The sequence below is a fragment of the Oxyura jamaicensis genome, chromosome 5, assembly GCF_011077185.1.
Source record: "Oxyura jamaicensis isolate SHBP4307 breed ruddy duck chromosome 5, BPBGC_Ojam_1.0, whole genome shotgun sequence".
NCBI lineage: Eukaryota > Metazoa > Chordata > Aves > Anseriformes > Anatidae > Oxyura > Oxyura jamaicensis.
This window is the reverse complement of record NC_048897.1, coordinates 54,050,967-54,073,495: the sequence shown is the minus strand read 5'-3', so window position 1 is coordinate 54,073,495 and position 22,529 is coordinate 54,050,967.

The following is a 22,529-nucleotide window of genomic DNA, read 5'->3' as shown; positions in this document are numbered from 1 at the left end:
GGAGGGAGCAGCCCTGCAGCCGGTGCGGCCGCTGCCAGCCGGGGTCTCACCCGCACGCATCCCTCCGTGCTGCCGGCGCCCCGCCGCAGCGCTGGCACCAAAAGCAGAGCTGGCGGAAGATGCCACCAAAGCTGAGCTGCACTTAGTGCTTTGCATGTCAAGCACCTATCACCTTTGTTTGTTTGCTTTCCCTTCCTCTTCCTGAGTATTTCATAACAGTTTTGGCTGATGTGTTATGGCAGCTAATTGCCATCAGGCTAAAGAGACCCTTTCCCTCAGACTCACAGATTCCTGCTCAGTAATTTCAGATGATATGTCAACACCTTTGTCTCTCCAGACCCGTGGTTACTTCAGAGCCACTAGGAATTATTACCTCTGCTATGAAGAAAGGCTGAGGGAGCTGGGGATGTTCAGCCTGGAGAAGAGAAGGCTCCAGGGAGACTTCATTGCAGCCTTTCAGTAGGTAGAGGGTTCTTATTAAAAAGGTTGGAGAGGGAGTCTTTACTTGGGTAGGTAATGACAGGACAACGGAGAGTGGTCTTAAAGCAAAAGAGGATAGATTTAGATTAAACATAATGAAGAAATTCTTCACTCAGAGGATGGTGAGGCACTGGCACAGGCTGCCCAGAAAAGCTGTGGATACCCCATCCCTGGAGGTGCTCAAGGCCAGGTTGGATGGGGCCCTGGGCAACCTGATCTAGTGGGTGGCATCCTGCCCATGGCAGGGGTTGGAGTTAGATGATCTTTAATGTCCGTTCCAACTCAAGCCATTCTGTGATTCTGTGATTACAAAAACTATTTTCAAATGGTACGTATGGCTTGAATGGTCCAGCCACCTTGCACAGAAATTTGATTCATTTCAGAGCAAGAGTTGTAGTAAAATCTACTTATCTATTTACAAAAACACAGAAATTGTCTATAAAATCTAGTTTTCCACAGAACTGAGAGTAAATCAATGTGCTATTAATAGCTAGGAAGCTCCTTGGTAATGCAGGGAATTATAGCATGGCAAAGTTTTACCTAGGTACACTACAAATTGGCCTGAGAGCTACCAATATAGATAATAAACCATCTGTGTTACTTACAGAGTAATTATAGAAACAGCTGTGAGACCACAGAATACTCCTGCAGAAGTCAATGGCCTGCAATCAAGCTGTGATACTTGTGAAGTCATAGGAAAGGGAACACGTCACTGCCAGTGTAATTCATGTCAAGTCATTAGCCAGGTGCTGCGCAAATCTGCTGAAGAAATTTGCTCCGGGAGCAGACCCTGGGGACCCTGAGCAGCTGCTGGTGAAGTGACAGCAATGCATGCAGCGTGGCATCTATGAGGTGGGGAAGGAAGGAGGATGCAGCATATTTTGCACATGTAACCAAGGTGCTTACTGAGGGGGGAAAAAGAAGAAGAAGAAAAAAAGAATAGATATGGACAGAAGGGATTGCAGAGACCTAAAACAAAGAGCTAACAAGGAAACCAGTTGCTGAATTCATTAGCGAGAGGTGCAGTACAGCACACAGTGACCAGAAGCTCTTAAGCCTTTCTTACATACATAGCAAAGCTCTGTAAATAACACGTCCACTCAGGCAAGAGCTAAGGGCTTGCTCAGCTAGGATTATCCCATATTAGCCCATTGCCATGGTTACTTGCTCTTTCCTGAGGTGCCTGCTGCAGGCCACTGCATCCTCAGGTGCCCGCGGCATCGGTGGGAGGCTGCTGGGGCAGTTTCATCCACCTGCACTTCTGTGTCACCTGGCTGCTTGTAGGATCAGAACAGCTCCTGGCCTGGATCAGCATGCGAGCTCCATCGGCGGCAGTGCCGTGCCTCTCGGGTGGCTCCAGCAGCCCCTGTGTGCGTTGAGACTTCTGCACACACCTGGAGGCGGGCGCCTGCTCCCGGGGGAACCGGCAGCACCCCGCTGGGCAACCTGCCACAAGGAGCACCCCGCTGGGCGACCCGGTCATTATTCCAGCGTGAAGCACTGTCACTTCTCTAACTCTGGCTGGAGGAAAGAAACCTCAAGTCTAAATTACTTTATCACCACCTAATCCAGCTCTTTCATTCTGCTGCTCTTGATAAGCCTTTTGCCTTGACTTAGCACTGATCAGTGTTTTTTTTTTTTTTTTTTTTTTTTTTTTTTTTTTTTTAACAAACCCGTTCAAGCCTGCCTTTCTGAGCTTTCTGCGCAGAGTGTTGTAGGATAACATTTTACTTGAAGAGGAAGAATAGTCCTAACTGTGGCATAGGTAGTCTGCTAAAGAAAATGTGGACTCCGTATGCCATTGCTAAAAACTGCTGGATTTACCCGTCGATTAAGAAGCAGGGAATATGTGAGGTCCTTACAGTGGTCTGAGATTGCTTGTTATTTCCCCTTAAATTCATTAGTACTCATTTTCCTGAGGTAGATCCCTCTAATGATACGTGCCTACCTTGAAGCTCTCTGGTTTGCTAAGAAAATGGATTGATGCTCACCAGGAATATCAGTCAGTGAGGCACAACGCTTGCTGGTGGCAGCTTCTAGCAGCATCTCGGTGTGGCCCGGCTGGGCTCAGACTGAACTGCAGCAGCGAGGCAGCGCGGGCTCCAGTCCAGCGCATGACTCGGGCCCACGGTAGGGCACAGTTTCCAGCCCCAGGAACCTCCCCAGCCCATATAGTTCCTTTCCCAGTGGTTTTGCTGATCTTGCACCTTCACTTGGTAGTTTCAGCCTCAGTCAGTCACCAACGTGCCCCAGTTACTCCCTATCTGTAGACACTAAGGTTCCTTAAAAAATGATTGGTGCTCAAAGTGCAGAAAGGTGTAAAATTCAGTCTCCAGACAGAGCTGAATAGATGCAAGGATAGTCAAACAGATGATAAACTTAGCAAATATTAAACTGATGGTGCCTGCATCAAATTGTGCACATTGCTTGCAATCTCTAAATGTATGCTTGGCTAATGAGGGTTTTAGCACATCCAGCACTTGGCTGTGTTTTGTCACTATTTTAATCTGTGCATTATTTCTCACTGGCATGGATGTTTATGCATAACTTTCAGCCACTGAGGCTGTAGGTGATACCTCTTCCCCTTCCTTTTGATGTGTCAGCCCCACCACACCAACTGGCACTTACAGAAATATATCTGTGGGAGCGGCAGAGCGGGGCTGCACCGGAGACACGAGCCTTGCCAGGCGCGGGCGCGCGCCACGTACCTGCTCCTGCAGGAGCCTTCTGTTCCCCAAGCTGCTGCTCCTCACAGGCAGAAATGTTGAGCAGCAATGAGAAAAATGGGTGTCCTCCCACCACATCTATATTTATCTCGTGGCGATGTTATGGTTTAATGTGTCTTGACATCCACTATTCTTCTGTTGAAAGGAAATGCCCCGTGGAAAGAGGCAAGGTTCTATTCAAGGAGTGGACCAAGGTCACTGGAAGAGCTGTAGACCCCTCTGGTGTCCCCTGCCTCCAGGGTTTTTACCACCCGCAGTGTAAAACAAATCAGACCATGGTCACGTTCCTTTTCCCCCTGGAAGCTCTGCAGTTCGCTCACATTCGGATCTGTGAGTGAAGTTCAGCTTCTGAGGGAACACGACCAATGAGACCACTTTCACAAAGCACTTCTGAGAGCTTCAAAGCATCAGCAGGCAAGCGTGGTTTTGCCATTTAATTTTATTTTCTTCTCCTTTCTTTTCTTCTTTCCGTTAAATCTCTGAATTCATCTCTGCATCGCATATCAGAGCAGTACACAGTGCCAGCAGATTGCTTTTGTCGCTGCCTTGCGCTTCCCCTCAGAAGCAATGGGCTCTTGAAAATCCACCTCCCCTAGAGTGCAGCAGCCGAGTGACATAAAACTCAGCGTGAGATCTCACCGAAGGGGAAGTGACTTTTATTTACAAAATCCTCAAGCAAGGCGGTTTTATGCATTCCCTCGAGCACGCAGTGCCCCGCAGGCACCAGACGTGCACGTCCCAGGGTCTGGGCCAGGATCTCCAGTGAGACTCTGGGGACAAAGGCACTGCGTGTTTTCAGTGCTTCTTTGGGGTTCCTCGTGAGCAGCAGCAAGCTTGGGTTTGGACAAACCTCTGTCCCCTTAGGAATTCAGTAGCTCTGTCTGCTGGTCCTCCAAGGCTCACCTGCATTTCAGGCTGCAGCCAAACCAACCTTGGGATTTCGGACAGGGACCTCAGCAAGCACTGCCGCAGCAGCTGGGAGAGGGAGGTGTGAGCCTGCCATGGCCATGGCACCGGCATCCCCATGCCCCTCTGCCCTGGGCAGTGGCACTGCCTCTGTGCATTTCCACCATGTCTTGAAGCTCACCGGCAGCAGGCTGGGTGGGGACAGCTTCATGGCTGTGCAGCTTGGAAAGGCAGCCTGGTCCCAGACCTGGCAGCGGGGAGCGGGCGCTGCGAGCAGGGATGGTGCTCTGCCACCAGCCCCAGCCCTGTGGGGACCTGTCACTAACTTGGCCAGGCCAGGGTTAATTTCTAAATGGCTGTTGTAAAACCTGCCAGTCCAAGCACCAGAAAAGATGTATAAATACTGCTGGGAGCTGATGGTGCCGAGGGAGTGGAGCTGCCCACGGAGAGGATCACGTTCGTGGCTGGAGCTGCGGCACGGCAGGAGCCAGGGGAAATGCTCCAGGGGGTGTTCTGGGAGGTGTCAGCAATATCAGAGAGCATAAAGTGGAGCAGGTGCAACCTTCCTTTAGTTTTATTCTTCTGAAATTCAATTCTCATGGAAATATTGCTATTTTAAAGTGTCATATGGGCAGATAATCCTGTTTGTGGTTCCCCCTGTGTAATTCTGAAATGGAGAGAATGTAACCCTTGATTTGAGAGCCTGAAGTGTCCTGAATTTTCTGGAGTTACAAAAGGATGGCACAGAAATGCAGCGGCTGAGGTGCTTTCCCTGGAAGCGATTCAGAGATTCTGTGCTTTACCTGTCTCTTTCTATTCACAAACAAAACATTATTTCACAGCAGTCTGATTTTGGTACTGTCTATACCAGCTGTGAGTTTTGCTATGCCACCAAGGGAAAAAATACTAAAGCTTCATTTGTCACTCACATCACTTTCTGTCTTTCATTCATGTAGAAAATAGTCATTAATACTCTTTTAAAAAAAGATTTTCTGAAAGACAGTTACATTTTCTTGAAAGAACAGAAACCACTAAATTTTGGAAAATGGATAAAAAATGCAGGGATTAAAATAAACAATCAACTCAAATAGGAACAGAGCTAACAAGTCTTTTTTTTAAGGTGGGGGGCAGGAGGTTTAGTCCTTGATTACGGTGAAAACCACCCAGAGGCTTGGTAAGGTCTCGCCCCCCCCGAGAGGCTTGCTCTCAGAAGCTGGCTGTGTGTTTGGGCTAGGGCTGGGACTACTAATTGACCCTTAAATTAGCATTCCCTGCAGCAGGTGGAGGAAAGGAAGCAACCAGCAGCCAAGATTAGTTGGTGACCTCAGTCTGGTGATGTTAACTCGGTGTGAGCGATGGCACGGTGTTACACCCACGGGTGGGTAAATCTCCCGTGGTCCTCCTGTGGTCATGCTCGTCATTTCTGCGGTGTATGCGAACACTTCTGTTCAGAGGGACTGCAAGAATTGGCATCCCCACCTTGTGCAGCTCTTGGTGTCTCTCTGGGGAAAGCATCGACAGGAAAGCGATCCCCCACAACAGCTTATTGACTTGATTAGAAAATATTAGCTCCACTTAATCTCTTCTAGAGTGTTTTCCAAACAGCTTGTGATACTTAAATACATTTTGTTGAGAGTTTCAGAAGTTTGGGGTTTTGTTCGGTTTACTGGCTTGGCTGAGTGCTGGGGGGTGGTGGCAGGGAAGGTTGGGAAGGATGGCTGGTCGGGAGGGATGCTCAGCTGAATGTCAGGCTCCCGGCCTCCACGTACGGATGCGCAGCGGAGGAGACCCCTCTGCGTGCCGCGCAGGGTGGCAGGAACCAGCACACATCCCTAGCACACGTTGCAGCCAAAGCAAGATTTTGATCCTGCTGTATAAAAATAATTAAGGAAGCAGTGAAAGGCAGAGGTGCAAAGGAGGTCAAGATACCAAGCGAGGTAAAAAAAAGTATTTTTCTGAGGAAAAGCAAAAGATAAAGGGGCAGTGTTAAGGGTCAGCACGTTACAGTGTCTGAAGGGCTGGCAGGTCGTCCGGCTTGTCCTCTCCTCTGATGCAAGGCCAGGAACGGCCTCCAGCCACTGCTCTGCACACGGGGACTTCTGCCTTGACACTGCAGACTGGGGCTGTCAGGAGGGAAGGCTTCCTCTGATGAATCACCTGCACGGTGACAAAGCTTGCTTCAAGTCTTAACTGCCGGATGTTTCTTCTCGTTATGCCTTCCCAGCGAGGTTAAGGATTGGGTCAGTAAATAGGATTTTTCTTCTCTGATGGCATGCCACTGTGATCAGGTCACACCATGGTCTTTTTGTGATACTTTTAGTGTATTGAGCTCTTTAGATTTATGCTGTCAGGCGTTTCATTCAGCTTCAAATGATTTTTGCGGGTCTTTTCTGTAACTTTCCAATTTCTCAGTTTCATTTACAGAGGGAGATGTAAGATTGGTCACGGCCCTGCTCTCACCAGCGCCACGTGTCACCGCTGAGACTCCGCTTGCTGCTTGCTTATGCAACAGGCATCGCCCATTTAGCGGGGGTCTTGCCTGGGAGCCACAAGAGCTTTCTGGTGGAGGATCCTCATTATCTGAACGTGGAAAATCCAGGATCGTCGCATTGAGCGGATCATATTTATTTGTTGGTTTTCTCTTTGGGAAGCAAGGCTTCTCTCTCCAGAAGGCATTCTGACTCCTGCCAAGCTGTAGTATTTACCTGGGTGTTTAATAATGCTTCCGTTGGTGACAGGAGACAGCACCGTGCTGCCTGCCTGCGATCTGCCTGCCGCCGTCAGATATTCCAGGCACATTGGCAGTGCCCTGTGAGGTAGAGCTCAAAGGAATTGCAAGGAATAGGGAAAGGGAATACTGCAAGAAAAGGTAACAAGGGCCTTTTAATGCAAGTTTGAAGGTGTGAGGTCTTGCCAGGTCTGTTCTTTCAAGGATAATAAACCAGGAATGGGGCTCGTTTTGCAGAGAACATGTTTGTAGAGATGTGTCCTGTGTTACCTGGATAATCCTGGTTACAGATCCTCCTTTGTTTGAATTTTTCCTCTAAGTATGATCATCTTCAAGGGAAGGTGAATGAGATATCTTCAACAATAAAACACTTCATGTCCTACAAAGTGCTAACCTGACATATTTAGCATCTTCATTCCCCTGGAGAGCTGATGAATAATAAATAATACAATAGAAAGAGCTAGTTATGCACAGTTTTGTACCATCTCTACTGAGAATTCAAAGGGAATCGTGCATTCAATAAACAGCTAGCTTGAGCACTTCCTCTTTTGTCTGGCTCCATGCCCTGGTCCAGTTTGCTGTCAGTCCCAGTCGGTCCTCAGGGTGCAGGAGGAAGAGGAGCAACTCCCCCTCTAACCATGGAAGCAAGGAGCTGTGCAGCCTCACAAAGCAGGGCAGTGCTGGTCCTACCACTGGACGAGCTGGCAGGCTGCTCTGCAGGCTGCTCCATGCAATGCCCAAGCAGGGAGGAGTGCGTAGCTGTGGGAGGCAGAGCCAGCTGCCAGCAGTGAGTCCCTGCCCCAGCCCCTGCCAGCCACCCGCAGCTGCCTCAGCTCTCGGGTACCAGCTCCATCCGCAGGTGAACCCTCAGCTGAGATCGAAACACAGTGGTTAACTTCCTGGGTTTAATGGGCTCCATTAGTTTTGTCGCTTTTCACATTTTCCTGTTTTTACTTCCAGCAGCAGTCGGTCCTCCAGACAGCTTCAGGAAGCAGAGCAGCAGGCGGCACAGCCGGGGGCTGCCCGGCAGAGCGGGGTGGCACCGAGCACCCAGCCCACGGCTCTCGGCCACCCTCAGAGCCAGGGTGGCGCTCAGGGGGGCTTCAGGTGGGATGTGAGGGCTTTGTTTCTGCTTGTGATAAATACCTTACTAATAAATTGGTGACAATAGGATAGAATAGCAGAGCATAGGATATCTGTGGGGATAGGGTGGGACTGGGTGGAATAGGGTAGGGTGGGATGGCATGGGATAGCAGCACTGTGCACAGAAGTACAGAGAAGAGCTGATAAGTAAAAAAAGGGTGTCTAGAGAAAGGCAGATCTTTGTTAATGACACAGCTCCTGAACTGACTTGCCCCACATGTAACTCTGAACCAGAACTAAATGTCCTAGTACAGTTCAAGAGCAGCCCATTGCTATTTTCCAGATCTTTTGGAAAAATCCCAGAGGTAAAAGCCTGAGGAGAGTGAGGAGGATAATGCTGATGCCCATACCTCCTTGGAGCTGCTGCTTCTCTGGCTGCTCATTATTTCTCTTTCACCTGTCGTGTTCTCAGATGGTGGGTAATGGGAAGGCTGTAGAGAGGCTATTAACAAATGACAGGTGAGTCTTTCACATAACCTTTAAATGAAAAAGCCTGAAAGGAAAGAACTTGTAAGAAAAAGGTGGGGAGTGGTGTGCACATTTTTCAGGAATAGCTGCTGAATGAAGCAGTTCTGCTCTGCAGGATCAGTCTGCTTCCCCTGGCATATTCCTTCCTACAGAGAGCTGGGAGAAGCTTAAAATTCAAGGAAGGGGAGAGCTATCTTCATCTGGAGGGATGTCATCTGTGTCACTACCCTGCACTCCTGCTGCCAGGAGCACAGAGGATCCACAACCGCCTGCTGCTTAGCTCCATGATGGGGTCCCAACATGTGTGGCCACTGCTCCTCCTCACAGTATATCGCAGCCCATGGTGGTGCCATGACCTTTGTGAGGATGGCCATTTCTGCAGTGCCATTGTTTACCTTTCCATGGTAAACCTAGCTTTGCAAAGCACTTTAACAGGGTCCTCCACAGAGAATCATAGAATATCCCGAGTTGGAAGGGACCCATAAGGATCATCAAGTCCAACTCCTGGTACCGTGCAGGACTACCCAAAAGTTTAGACTGTGTGACTAAGCGCACAGTCCAATCGCTTCTTGAGTTCAGACAGGCTCAGTGACGTGACTACTCCACTGGGGAGCCTGTTCCAGTGTGCGACCACCATCTCGGTGAAGAACCTCCTCCTGACATCGAGCCTAAACTTCCCCTGCCTCAGCTTCACCCCGTTCCCATGAGTCCTATCACTGGTGTTTATGGAGAATAAGTCACCCACCTCTCCACACGCCCTCACAAGGAAGTTGTAGACCATGATGAGGTCCCCCCTCAGCCTCCTCTTCTCCAGGCTGAACAGGCCCAGTGACCTCAGCCGCTCCTCATATGTCTTCCCCTCCAGGCCCTTCACCATCTTTGTCACCCTCCTCTGGACACTCTCCAACAGCTGAATGTCCTCTTTGTGCTGTGGTGCCCAGACCTGCACACAGTGCTCGAGGTGAGGCTGCACCAGCGCAGAGCAGAGCGGGACGATCCCTTCACTTGCCCTACCAGCGATGCCGTGCTTGATGCACCCCAGGGTACGGTTGGCCCTGCTGGCTGCCAGGGCACGCTGCTGGCTCATATTCAACTTGCTGCCAACCACGACCCCCAGATCCCTCTCTGCAGGGCTGCTCTCCAGCGTCACGTCGCCCAGTCTGTATGTGTAGCCAGGGTTGCTGCATCCCAGGTGCAGGACCCAGCACTCGCTTTTGTTGAACTTCATGCAGTTGGTGATCGCCCGGCTCTCCAACCTGTCCAGATCTCTCTGCAAGGCCTTTCCACCCTCGTCAGAGTCTAAAACCCCTCTAAGTTTGGTGTCGTTGGCAAATTTGCTCAAAACACCCTCCAGTCCTACATCCAACTGCACAACTCCAGCAGGACACTGGGATATGGATTTAGGGAAAACTATAAGGGCAGGTTCATATGAAATCAGATTTTCTGCACTTAAGAACGCTGTGGAAAAGATTCAATTAAGGAATCTCTGGAAAGTCCGTGGAAAGTCTATTTATGAGTCAATTATCTCTCAAAGAGAAAATTATTTCTATCTTGTGGAAGTTGAAGGAAATAGATCACTGCTGTTAGCAGACCATTTGTAGAACACATTTTCATTATAGTGTGCGTTACAGGACATTTTAGTTATGTGTATTTGTATAAAACTGCACATCCTTCTCATTATGACCATTAAAAAGCAGATATTTAAAGTAAAATAACATAGAACATTCATATGACTTGAAAATATGCAAGTGAGTACATACAAAAATTATTGATTCAGAAATAAGTGCATAGCAATGAGAGTTTGAAAGATAAGAATATGTCTTGTTACCCTGAGAAGGGTGTGAGCTCTTATAAAATAATGACCCACCATTATAGAAGTGGACTTTTTAAATAGAATAGAACAGAGCAGAACAAAACAGAATGTTTAAACTTTCAGGTGAAATTAAAGAGAAAACAAAAACAAAAACAAACAAACAAAAAAAACAGACAACAGAAACCTATTACAGATCACTTAGAATTCATACCCAATTACTCATTTAGAGAATCTTTCCGGTTCAGTCAAGAGGAATCACAGGTAATAAATCTGAATTATTAAACAGTCCTTAATTTGGCAGTTGCAGCAACAGTACCACAGACCGATGACTATGGTAATACTGCACACAATGCAGTAAGAAACATTAATGATTGTTAAGAAGAGAAAATTCAGCCCAGCACTTTGATACTTGAAAATACAGTGCTTTCCTCATAAAAACCAACAATAATTCTACAAGACAATAACCTGGCAAAGTGACACTCTAATTGGGACTGGGGTCTTTGAAACATGACACTCCCCAATGGAATTCCAATTAACTTCCAAGTTGCTGAGATTCAAATGTCTGTCTGAAGAGTGAAGGATTGCTGGCATGGTTGCAGATGCTCTGTCCATTGTTGGTCAGGCAATTTTCAGAAATGCTTGTGGTGTTTTGAGCCTGTGCCTTAAAGCACCTCTGATTTGCAAGCAAGGCTTGTCAGATGGGGGTGTGAGGATGGGGTTGCTCATTTCGTAATCTGGACATTGGGATTTTTTAAAATGAGATCATATGAATTTATAGTTGTGAAAGTGGACCTGCTTACCCCACATAGGAGGGGACATGACACCGATGCACTAAGCTCTCACTCATCTGCCAGTTTATTTCTTTCTTTTACACCTAGTCTGCTCTGACGTTTATGATGCCAAGCTTCACTGCAGGCACTGGGACTCAGCACTAGGCGCTCGGCTGGACGAGGCCCGCGACCACCTGCATTGTGTCTGGCAGCAGCACTGCAGGGGGGTTCCTGGAGCGGACAAAACGTCCTCCTGTGTTGTGTGGCACGTGTCACGAGACCCTCACTTGCTTCCTTCTTATGATATGATTCATTGACTGAAACACAGTTATGGTGAAGTATTTTTATTATTGTTTTTATGTGTATTGAGTATTTACACTTTATAGTTCCCAAGAGGTGAAATCTGAATTGTCTCTTTAGAAAAGGAGGTTGATTGTTTGTTTTGGGGGGGGGGGGGGAATTTGAGGCAGAAATGTGTCAATGGCAGATCAGGTAGAACCTCTGTTTTTTGTTTGGCTCTAACTGCTTCATCTCTGCAAGGACCCAGGGCTTTCCCGTGCTCTGCAAGCATGGGAGTGCAGGATCCAGAGCGGGTGTGGAGGCAGTCTGCCAATATTTTGATCACTTTTTTTTTCTTCACAACGCATACTGAAAGAGAATAGGTTAGCCAGAGCCCAGGGGCCACGGGCCACCATCTCCCTGCAGACAGGAGCCAAAGATGGGCTCCATCAGCTCTGTAGCCTATGGAGCAAATTGCTTTTCCTGAAATACCTGAAGCATATGAGGAAGCTTTGGCGTTTATTTATATTCGTCTTGCGTTAGGTACTCTTCATGGTTCTGTGCATGAAAGTTCACATGGACAGGGGTGCATGCATGCTGCAAATATACCTTGGAATATCATGTAGTTGGAAGGGACCGTCAATGATCATCAAGTCCAACGCTTGGCTCCACACAGGACCATGCCAAATCCACACCCTATGTCTGAAAGTGTTGTCCAAACACTTGTTGAACTCCGGCAGGCCCAGTGCAGTGCCCAGTTCCCTGGGCAGCCTGTCCCAGTGCCCGACCACCTCTGGGTGCAGAACCTTTCCCTAACCCCCAGCCTGACCCTCCCCTCCCGTCCCCTCCCCTCCTCACCCCCCTCCAGTGCAGCTTCTGGCTGCTCCCTTGTGTCCTACCACTGAAGAGTCACCAAAGGGATCGGTGAGTTCCTCTCCACTCTGTTGTGATAAAGTTTATGCAAAGATAAAATAATAGAGAAAATTATTAGTTGATAATGTGCTTGTAATGCCTCAACATACTTGTCTAATTTCCCTTTTTCATTCTTTCTTTTAATTTCATTTATTTATTTATTTATTTATTTTGCTAAGTATTCAAATGAGGTGCCTGCAGCAGCTGAGCGGCCCATTTTCCTGATTACCTGCTGACTGCCCATTTCAGAGACTTCAGAAAATCAAGACACAAGAGACTGCAGCACTGGATTTTTATGCTTAAAGCAGGGTGGCATGGCAGCTAGAGCTGCCCTGCGCTGGGCTGCTGCAGGGTTTGGAGGGGTCGGCGGGTGCCGAGGGGGACTGGAGCGGACAGTCCTACCCAGCAGGCGCACCACCTACCCACCTGCTGCACCAGGCCTCGGGCTCGTCAGGATGCCGTCCTCGACCTCCTGAAACACTCCAAAACCTTCCTGGCATCGTTCCAGCCGAAATGGCAGCTACAGTGCGCTTTGACAACTAGAGAAAGGAGCAGAACATTGACAGCAAACCAGCAAAGCCCTGAAAAAGCATCTAATGGATTTGGTTCAGCAACTGGGTGTGAGCTAAACATCCGAGGGCAGCTGCAGATTGCTGGAGCCAGGAGGGAGCAGGATTTCCCCATGCCCCCTGAAGCCCCTGGCCCTGCACTGCCACGGCACGGGAGAGGCAGCCCCAATCCATGGCTTTTCCCAGAGTTTCAGGTCCAAAGGGGGAAAATCACCTCCTGGTGATGAGAAACCCTCATCCTGAGCTGGGGCCGGGGTTCTCGGTGCCGCGGGATGCTGCCCCAGCACACCGAGCTGCTCCGTTCCCCGCGCCCTGCCTGCGGCCGTTCACAGCACTGGCTGCCGGGGGCAGGGGGGTGAGCAGGACACAGCCACCAGATGAAAGCAGTTCTCTGCCAAGGACAGGAGCTGCCAGCAGTTTGTGTTGGAAAGAAGAGCGTGTTTTCCCTGCCTGCCCTTACATGGCACTGATGAAACATTCCCCACCACCCAAACCTTCCGAACAGACTTTTTTTCCGACAGTTCTTTCCACCTCAGTGGACTTTGCCCAAGTTTTATTTTACCTCAGGGAACTGCAGAGCAGACACCAGCTGTGCTGTTTGTAGGGACTGTTTGGGGATTTTGCAGATTTGGTACGTATACGTGGCATTATCTGAAATTCAGCATCTGCCACTGCTGAGAGTGCGGGGTAGGCACAGCCAGCCAGGGCGCTTTACTATCAATAGCTTCTCGGGTGCGTGCTTGCATCTGGAAGCACGCTCAGCTTAGGCAAAGAGGGTAGCAGAAGAGATGCATCCCAGGAGGTAACAGCCCGTACCCATTTCCATTTCTGCAGCTAGACACACAAGTGTTCATAAAGCAAGTGCGATAGAAATGGCTCTGAGGTATTTTCTAAAAATGCCATAGCAAAAAGACTGTTTTATGCTCATGCTCCATAGGCAGAGGGAGCCACAGGCAGCAGCTGGCAGGCCGAGGCTTACGGAGGGCAGCAGCAAGCACAGGGGCAGGCTGCTGGGAGCATGGGGCTGGAAGAACAGCATTTGTACACGCTTGTCTGATGGGTGTTGTGACAGGTTTATGGGGTTGGGCCATAACCATTCCCGCAGGGCCAGTGGAGTTGCTCTTCTCAACTTCAGCTACAAAGAAAGATGAGGTCTTGACGAAAGGTATGCATTTTGCTTTTGCATCTTAAAATCCAGAAAATGAAGGGGGGACATCAGTGTTTCCTGACTGAGCTGCTCTACATTCTCTAGAGAAGAAAAGTGCACAGCAATTTCTACCTGCTTAGCACTACAGGTGACTTTAATTCTGACAGTCAATCAACTGGTAGATAGACACAGAATAAATATGCACAGAGATCACACCGAACTTTAAAAATAATAATTGCTCTTTATGCTATTTTGACTTTCTTAACTCCTGCAGCCTCCACGGTGCGAAGCTGCTTACCCTGGGGCTCCCTGGAGCCCGGCGCTGTGCCGCTGGAGCAGGGGGATGCTCGGATGAAGGCCTGCTGGGGTGGTTTCCATCTCCCCCAGCAGGGCAGGAGGCAACAGCTTGGTGAGGGCACAGGGGGACGCACGGCAGGGGCAGAGTCCTGCCTGGGGACACCTCGGCTCCCCCGCTGCTGCCAGACAGGGGTGAGGGGACCTGCGGGGAGTGACTGGGGATGGGCAAGCTGGGGGGAAGCCCGTCCCATCCCTGGAGGTGCGGGCTGGGGGCAGCCCTCGTCCTGTCTGCCTGGAGCCTGTCCATCCTGCAGCCACCCCACGTCTGCCCCGGGGCCACCCGCTGTGGACGCGGTGCCCTCCTGGAGGCGATGCCAGGACGCTGCCGGGCCCTCCCCAGCTTTCCCAGCTCCAGATGGCTGACAGTTAAAGGAACCCTTCCTTTCTTGAGCTAAATCCCTTTCTCATATGTAATCTCTTCCACAAGGATAAACCAAAACTACCAAATCAGTATGTGAGAGCCACCCTATCTGCATAGAGGGGTGCTGGACATGGCTGTGCTGCGCAGTTCCTTAGATGAAGGAAATTACTGAGTGTTGATCACTCTTGAGAAAAAACAATGGGTGTATTTCCTTCATATTTTTCAATATGGTTTGAGAAGCCTTTGCCAGACAGTTGCAGGCACTGCATATATCAGAACAATTGGTGGATTACGATGCAGAGAGGACTGGTATCCCACACACTCCCATTTAAATCATTATCAGAAGAATGGTTTCTTATCATCCGTTCTTGTTATTATAGTCCTTGTGAACGGGAGGGCATAAATTGTCTGAATAACAATGAGGCTGGACTTGGAACAAAATTACTCCCCAAACATTTGGCTAATGCCGGAGGCAGCAGTGAAAATGGAAGAAGAACCTAGGCATGCAGGAAAGACATTACTGCTTTTATGGTTGCAGATCTTTGGAGAAGAATAAAACACGATGGCCCTGACCAGCACTAGCCAAGTTTCTCTCTCCACTTTCTCCACTTTTTACTGCACTTTGACTTCCTCCCATCGATAAGAGAGCAAAGCAAACTGTTCCTGTCCTGCTATCCCAACCCAAGCTTGATTTTATCATCGGTCAGGACAGCCAGGAACAGTTTTCTTTCAGCAGGGATGAAGTTCATGTCCACGCTTCATATTTGCATGTCAGCACATCGTGTAATGATGAAGACCTCACGGGAAAACATTTTTATATCATGTGTGACATCTTGTTTTCCTTGCTGGGCTTCCATATCTTAGGCTGGGGCTGTGTTTGGGCGTGCAGGCAGGTGAGCGGCACGGGCTGACCGGGCTGCTGCAGCACTTGACACCCAACTGAGATAACAGGACGCTTTGGAAGATGGCCCTGGTGTGAGCAGCAGTGAGAAGCAGGTGACAGCTCCTTCACAACTCTATGGCTCCCAGAGCAAGAACACAGATCTCATATGGAATCAAATATTTATTCAGAACCATGCACAATAAAGCATTTATGAGCCTTTAAAAGAAGGTAAATTGTCTCAATACAAGATAAACCTCTGATGTTTAATAACCTGTATTATAATAAGTATCTGCTTTGAAAAATAAGAAATGAAAATTGAAGTCTTTCAAGCAGAGCAATCACTCACTGCAGCAAATTGGTTTACAAGACATTTTAATATATCACCGAAATACTGCAGTTACTGACCAGCACACTTAGCACCCTGGGAAGGCAGCAGTGCACCTGCCAGACCTCTGCAGAAACCAGAAGAAGATTTTAAAACTGTCCCAGGGATACCATCAGGGCACAACTTCAAGCCAAGAATGCATTTTAAAGCATCTAGCGATGGACATACTAAAAGGCAGAGAACACAAATCAACTGAGAGACTGGTCCATGCAAACTGAAGCAAAACATGTTGTTTCCTTCTGTCCCCAGCCTAGAAGTGCAGCTGGCTTTTCACAACGTAGTTATTTGCTCTGTAAAACATGTATTTTGCAGATGCACAGAAAGCAAACAAGGAAGTGGCTCCTGCTTTGGAGAAATCATTTAGGAAGAAGAAATAACACACTGTAAAAGAACAGGATTTTTTGCAAGGTCTACAGGGCCAGCAATTGGTGTCTTGGTGTTTTCAGTGGGAGGCAAGCAGAGTCCTGGCAGACGTCATGGTGCTGTGGGTGAGCTCCAGAAGTGGCAGAAGCTCTTGCCAGTGCAGGAAGCTGAGGACAGAAGTCTACAGGTGACAATGGAGTCCAACAAGGCAGTGTGCATGCAGGCACTCACCTGCTCATGTGACGAAACCCCAAGAAATTGTTTCATATCAAATTAGAAAGAGAAGAACTCACAGTAGGGGAAACAATCCTAATGAAGAAATTTAAGAAAACAGAGAGTATTGCATGATAATGGGCAAAAATGGAGCTGTCAATGGATCCCAAAATACAACACTTGCAAAAGCAGCAATATTAAAGCTATGGAGACCTGGTAATGAAAGCATAGAAAGAGAATCACTTATACGATTGGAAACAATTCCTTGGCAGTAATGATTTGTAATGAGTTGCTCTTATTATACATTATCATATGCTTCTGTATCGTGGTTGAACTCTGTGTAAAAGAGCCAGCGTTTTCATCTGCTGTTCTCTCTGCTTAGCACATTGCTGTCCAATTACTTACATAATCCAATTAAAATGGATGGATTGTATAGTAATGTATAAGTAAGGCTAATTACCTCATTTATCCATGTAAATAAAATATCTAATTATATAGCTTCTGTGGCAACACTGAAGCGAAATACTTCAAATCACAGTAAGAGGAGCAGGCAGGGACGCAGCACGCAGCCAGAGCGTGCTCGTGCAGAGGAGCACGTCCCTCTCAGGAGGTGGTGGCTGGCTCCTGGCTGGGGCACGGGGACGAAGGACAGCCCAGGCACTCTGCACTGCTCCTGCACCGCGTGGGAGCTCCTCATAAGCCTGCCCTTCTGCTCTCACCTCCCTAAGCCTGGTCCTTCAGATCCCAAGGTGTGGCCATTCCTCCCCCTTCTTCTTTTGCTTGTTTATCATGTTTAAGTGCAGAAATAAAAAGATTTAATCTGTTGAAGGGAAAAATGAAAGTTCATTGACATCTGTAGATCAAAGTCTTCACATTTTATAGAACATTGTATAAATAACAAACAAAACAAAAGCACAAATTAGGAGAAAATGTACATGATGTCAATCATGTTTTACTGTAATGAAATGAATTATCTTCTCCAAGTAGGTTTGTCATATTTGGAAGAAGCTTCTTTCTTTCACACTGTCATATCATTACTCATTGTTTCAGCCTGATTTTTCTGGCTACATATATAAGTTTTCTGAGTGCTTCTACGCAGGTTTGCCAGCTCATTTTCTCATGGGCATGCAGCAGTTCTCTGACAGGTAACATTTTGTATACCCTGTGCTGTGAAAGAGTATTAACTCATCCAAAATGCATATTCTCAGATGAAGTTATCCACCATTTGATAGGAAAAAAAAAAAAAAAAAAAAAACTGAATGTTCTCAGTTGTACCAGTTGAAATAAAAAAAAGTACATACCACCAGGCAATAAGCATCTCTTTTTTTCTTCTTCTTCTTCTTTTGAGCAAACTTAAATGTGAATGTTTAGAATCCTTGTAAATTGACCAAGTTGACCCGTGGCTGGGCAGATATGGCACACAGCGGCACAAGGCCAGCCCTGGAGGCAGCCGCGGGGGCACCGGCTCTGACCCCCCCACCGAGCGCAGCTCCTCACCTGCGGCCTCGGGATAAGTGACAAAAATAATCCCGCTTCCATTTCTTCTGGCGAAGGTGTCTGCGGACCTCCTGGCAGCTGACAGAGGTGATGACTGAGCTAACAGATTCTCTTTACAAGCTCCCATCCATTTCAAGGTCCCTTCAAACACCTCCTACTCAATAGCGATGACAGGCAGGCTGAACTGCAGGACTTTTGCTTGCTATTCCTGCTCACTTTCTGAGTTGCACTCACATTTTCATCACCTTATTAGAGCTCCCTAATGCTCCTCCAGTGGCATTTGCTGGGTTGGTTATTGTCATTTGACTGCCAGCACAGGGCAGTAGCACAAATGGTCCCTGGTATCAAAGTTACCTTTACTATTTGATTTTTAAACCTCCTTTTACAACTGGACACCGATCAATTATATTCTAATCACCCCAGCAAGGTGTTTTTTAGGCTGAACGTGCAGGAATCAGGCATCCAGGGCAGCCTGCTGGCGGTGCTGTGCACAGCACTGTGCTGTGCTCCTCGGTGGGGTTTGGGGCAAAAAGCATCCCCACGGCCAGCGCGTGGCCTCTGTGCTGACCACAGCAAGCTGCTCGGCACGCCTCGCGGGGTACCGCTGCCGGCCGCGGCGTTTGTTTGCTTATTTGTGGTGATGCTCTTCAGTCTGGAAACGAGCACCTGCCTCTCAGCAAACACCAGAAAGCAAATATTTACATTCAGAAAGTGAAAAAAGAACATTTACAGCTTCCTTGTGAGTAAATAATCCTTTCCTTATCAGCTTGCTGTTTTCCTGTACCAGATACAACCTTATAAAAAATAATAAATAAATTTAAAAAAAAGCATGAAAGCAAAACCTAACAGATGTATTGAAAACGTTTTAATTTTCAAGGGATTTTTTTGTGGCAACTTTAGCTTTACAAATAACAGAATCAGTGTTACGGTGCAGCATAACATTCATTTAGTGCAAATGTTCTTTAAATGTGAGCTCAGCCCTTTACTGGGCATTTCCAAGACAAACTGCACTGCTTGTGTGAGAAAGCCCAAACCGCCTGAAATGTATGCTTGTGGTTTCTAACTTTCACATTTTCATTTGGATATTCCAGTTGCGAGTCCTGAAGGGAAATAAATACAAAAAATGAGTGCAATAAAAGAATGAGTAAAGCCCAGCAAGGGTAATTAACCCACAGCAGGAGTCACCCTGTGGGCAGCGCTCCCAGCACAGCAGCAGGCTGCGCGGCCGAGGACCTGGCCGCTGCTCCAAGCAGGGCTGGCTGCCAGCTCCCAGCTCCGCACCGCTGCTGCGCCCCAGCAGGACGAGGCCATCTCCTGCCCTGCCTCTGGGAGCAGTGGAGATGCAAAGGAAAAGGGAAGGGCTTAGATCAGGACAGAAAAGGTAAAAAATGGTGCCAAAAGTCGATGGAAGAGGTGGCAATAGCTGCACGTGGGTGTGCAGCTCTGCTGGAGGGGCATGTGGTAGTGCAAAGCAGCTTCGCTGGGGTGGGGGAAGCCCCCCAGGCCCTCTGCTTTGGCATGCTCTGCAGGGCACCGGGCAGCCGGAGGTGCAGACAGAAGACAGCGAAGTGCAGCATTTGCGGGGTGCTGCACACCTCTCCTGACACACCATGCTCTGAGCGTTCTCTGGAGGTCAGCACCGCTGCCCCTCAGGAGGCTGCTCTCCATCAGCCCCTGCACGCTGAAGCTGCTGGCAGAGCTTTGCCTGACATGGGTGGCTCGGCTCGGCTCTGCCCACGGGCAAAGGGCCAGGGTGGGTGTCCTGGCACAGGCTTTGGCTCCACGGGGCAGGGGGCTCCTCCCTGTACGGGACGTAGGAAGCTGTGGGCCCCTGCCCTCTGCCTTGCAGCTGGTGTGGGCTAAAGGCATGCAAAGGGGCGATTCAGCACAGCTCAGGCAATTCTTTGTGGCAATTCAATCACTGCCTCACATGATGTTGCTGTTTGAAAACATTAGGCAAAAGTTGTGCTAGTGTACCTCTATTAAACAGTGGCAGAAACGTATAGCCACAGACAGATGATGGCTGGGCTGGCAGGATACGGCCTGGCTGTGTGTCAGGGCCTGTGTCTGGTTCCAGCCCATGTTTTGCTGGCAGGCTGGAAGCCTGCTCTGGGGATGCAGGGTAAGTAGAAGCTAATGCGCTCGGCAAGGCTGAGCTTGCTAATGCAGGACGAGGAGCAGCTGCCAGCCCTTCGTCAGAGGATTCTGGGGTTACTGGGCATCCCGAGCTAAATACATCTTAGTCATGTCCTGCTGTGATGGGAAAAGCGGTGACTTGTGGATGAGGAGGTGCAAACATGAAGGAGCCCTGCAAGAAACACAATGTTGTACTTTTGTTCTGCTGAAGAGCCCACAGCTTGCCCAGGCCACCTCGTCTCAGGGTGTGGTGGAGGCAACCCCACCGAGAGCCGCGGAGATCATCAGGTGGCCTGGGGGGAGAGCTGCTTCCACCTGCAGCCGAGAGGCTGAAAAGGGCTGTGTCAAGGAGGGCTTTAAAATGAGCTGTGGGTAGAGGCTGGGCTTGGCCTTGCATCTCCAGGAGATGTGCAAAAGGTGCGTGGGGTGCTGTGGGAGGAGATGGAAGGGGTGCGGGGAGGGTGCCCCCGGGGTGTTCTCCATTGCCATGTGCTGCAGGAGGCACCGGGTGCGGGAGGATTAGCCCTCGGCAGTGCCTGGGCAGCTTATGCTAAATGTATCAGAAAATTGATTTAGTTAACAGGTCTGGAAAATAAGTGGTAGGTAAAGGAGGTGTGATTTCATATAAGTGGTTCTTAGCGGGGTCCCGCAGGGATATTTTCTTACTCTGCTGCAGGTGTGCTTTGTTACACGTCCTGGTGGCGTGTGTTGAGTTGGTGAATACAAATCGCCGGCTGTGAAATAATGGATGAGGGCAGGTTACGTATAGCGGGTGAACTGAGCTGTATGGCGAAATAATTGCATTTCCTCCAGCCCAATGGCTTTGTGGGAATAAAAACAGAGCTCCCAAGGGGGGTGGTGGGAGAGCTGTTCTTTGGAAGCAGTGACTGCAAGGGGCCCTGCAGATCGTGACCCGCAGACTTTGCACAGACCCGCCGTATTGTGTTCAGCTTTCTCTGTAGCACAATGGTGATATTTAACCTGTAGCCTTGCTGTCTGGGTGCTACAGGTTAAAAAGCTTTGCCTGTGTGTCAGTGGAAAAAGCCAGGTTAGCACACCTCGCTGATCGGGCGGATGCTCGCTCTGGAAGTATGAGCTTCTTGCTTATCTGCGCTTTTGTCCATTAGCATGTAAAAGGTTTGATGTGTCGGGTAGCAGAGCAATTCTATTCCCTGTTCTGAATAGGGGTTCACCGCATCCCACACCTGTGCTGTATGTGAGGTGGCAGTGCTGTGTAAGGGGTGAGGAGCTGGGGAGGAGCGGCGGCGCACGCCTTGTGCTGGGCATCGTCCAGGAGCTGCGGGCACGTCCAGGGCAGTGCTGGTGGCACAGATGGGGTGGGCTCGTCTTTGACGTGGTAGGTGGTGGCAAAACCCTTAGCTAGGTCTGGAGTGCTCTCAGTTCCCAGCCCGGAGCTGAGGCTGCTGTAGGTGACAAGGTGCACAGGGAGGAACATGGCAGGCAGCAGCTCCCCCTGCTCTGGGGCTGCTGCTGTTCCCAGCTGAGAGGGGTCACTGGAGCAGGGTGACGGAGCTGGTACTACCTGACAGAGGTGGTAAAACCACCACAGTACTCTGTCCCTTGCTTTCGCCATAAGCATTATGCACGTGTCAAAAGTCAAATATTCCTCTGATCAAAAGGTGTCACTTATGTAGCAATACTTAAGGCTGTTTTTAGTGCAACTGCACGAGGTTACAGGTGGATAAAGCTTATGTTTTGTGTTCAGTTGACCGGTTTTCTTCACACTGAAAGGAAATAATCCCTCTTGTGGAGGAGAGTTTTCTAGTGCAGATTTGTACATCAACTAGCAGTTTGGAAGGCAACACTCAACTGAGTATTTGTTGATATAAATATTTAATTCATATTATTCTGTTGGCTTCAGAATAGCTCTGTGTAGGCAGGCATCAGTATGGGATATAAAGGAGAAGCAAGTACAGCTTGAGAGAAGCTTTGGAGGAGCTTCAGGAAAGCTGGGCCAGTTCAGCATTAATTGCAGCTGTAGGATCTAAATAAACTATTTTCATAATAAAAAGCCTGTTTGGACCTAGAGTAGTGTAATTACTCAATTCATAGCAAATGAAATGCTCTGACTGGCTTTAGCGCTCTCAGGAACTTGTCACATACGTCACCATATGAAGGCTTATTCTCATCACCCAGCTCTGCCTCCTCATGAGTAAAAATCTCCTCTGTACAGATGGGCGATCCTTGGGCTGCAGCGTGTGCTGGATCCCTGGTGTGACCCCAAATTATATAACCTCGGAATGCGAATGATGAAAATTCATCTGAAGAGGAGACAGATGAGCAACATATGCAACCGAGTCACTGTGCTTTTGGAGCATATCAGAGTGGATTTAGATGCTTTTAGCTGCTATATAAAATGGTCCCACAGTACC